The sequence below is a fragment of the Ranitomeya imitator genome, chromosome 3 (assembly GCF_032444005.1).
Source record: "Ranitomeya imitator isolate aRanImi1 chromosome 3, aRanImi1.pri, whole genome shotgun sequence".
NCBI lineage: Eukaryota > Metazoa > Chordata > Amphibia > Anura > Dendrobatidae > Ranitomeya > Ranitomeya imitator.
The window spans coordinates 711,594,660-711,596,385 of NC_091284.1; the positions used below are offsets into that span (position 1 = coordinate 711,594,660).

General features: G+C 43.9%; 1 long non-coding RNA gene across 1 annotated transcript; it reads left to right on the forward strand.

Moving 5' to 3' along the window:
• Positions 1–579: 579 nt before the first annotated feature.
• LOC138672291 (uncharacterized) lies at positions 580–1,422 on the forward strand. Its single transcript, XR_011319692.1, has 3 exons — positions 580–711; positions 799–828; positions 1,362–1,422. It is a non-coding gene; the product is annotated as an uncharacterized lncRNA (long non-coding RNA).
• Positions 1,423–1,726: the final 304 nt, after the last annotated feature.

Genomic DNA, 1,726 nt, shown 5'->3' on the forward strand with positions numbered 1-1,726 from the left:
TGCGTTTGACAGCGGCATTTAACTAGTTAATAGGTGCGTGCAGATCGCGATTCTGCCCGCGCCTATTACGGGCACATGTCAGCTGTTCAAAACAGCTGACATGTCCCGGCTTTGATGCGGGCTCACCGCGGAGCCCTGCATCAAAGCAGGGGAGCCAGCATCGGACGGTATAGTACGTCCAATGCCGGTAAGGGGTTAATGTAGATGTATTTGTTATGTGTCATGTACTGTAAAGTGGATGTCTTTAAAATGTGTATTGTGTAGAATTAGGGCTATGATAGGCTCTTAGTTAGCATAAGACTGTAGGGGGATTAGAATAGTGGCGGGGGCATCATAGAATAGGATGGAATAGACAGTTAGCATATGGGTTTAGCAGGTGGGAGGAGCTATAGGGCAGTGCATTGCAAAGGAAGGGATATAGGACAGGCACTTCCTGATTAGAGAGCAGAGCCCGAGCAACCTTGCCCAGGGCAAGGTGCATGAAGCAGTGAGAGCAGACAGTCAGTTGGCTGTGAGGAAAAAGCTGCTATGGCAGGAAGGGGCCATAGCAGCTTTATCCTCACAGCCAACACGCTTGCACAGGTGTACCAAGCGGCCAATTCCTGATTGTAGGCTGGCTGCTTTATCGGTATTATTGCACCTGTGTATTTGCCATCTTTATTTGTGTCCACTGCACCTTGGTTAGTACAATTGTTTGGAGGCACTGGACAGGTAAGCATCTCTGCCTGTGTACTGGTGTTTTTTTTGTCTAGAATAGTGGAGGTTTTTCCTCTTATGGTTTTTTTTATTCCCTATTAGGCCATTTGATGTTGGCGGCTAAAACCATCTGTAAGTGCAAATTGAGTCTGCTTTATAAAGTACATCTTTTTACCTAACATTTTTCCGGGAGCTAAGAATCGGGGAGCTAATAGCACCATCAAAAATAAGGTCAGATGGTTTGTTAAAAGACAAATGAGTCAATTTTCCTGTGGATTTGTCTCTCAAAAACAAACTAGTTTGAACGTGGCATGTGGATCCCTTGGAGAAAAGTAGATGGTGCAGTATGCCCAGTTTATACAGTTTTGAAATATCTGTCTTTTTGCCCTGTGGGAAAAACCTTTTTCCATTCTAAAGCATTGTTTAACAGAAGCAGGTATTCATCCTGGCTATTTTGGCACCTACTCGTTTAAAATCGGGGTAGCTATATAAGCATCCAGGGTGGGTTTTTCTAATGAGGAGGTACAAAGAATTGGTCATTGGACATCTGAATACTTTGCAGGTTATATTTGCCCTGACCTGTTAAACTAACTTACTTATCTTTTAGGTTTTTGAGGCCTTTGGTATGCTTTTTTGGTCATTTCTATGTCTTTTGTGTGGCACAGAGAACTGAATGCAGACACGGCAGCAGGAATCTGGGGTTTCAGAAGATTGAGGTTCTATGGAGAGGAATCCGGAGTTCAACCTGGTCTCAGGTGTTACCCGAGGCTTTTGAGATCAGTAAGTCATCTGGTTCCCCAGTTGTTCTGGTTATACATGCTGCGGGCATAAAGCTTTGTTTTCTAGAATGTATAATATGTTTCTTTCTGGAAATAATCTTGTTACAGTCCGAAATTATTCCTCGGGTTACTTAGCAAGAAGCCAAGGATGCGTTAGCCCTAGAGAGGACCCACAGAACTGACAATTGTAGGGTTTCTCATTTTGTCAGGTCCAGGTCTTTGGTTGTAATGCATTATTGAGCACCAGAGGG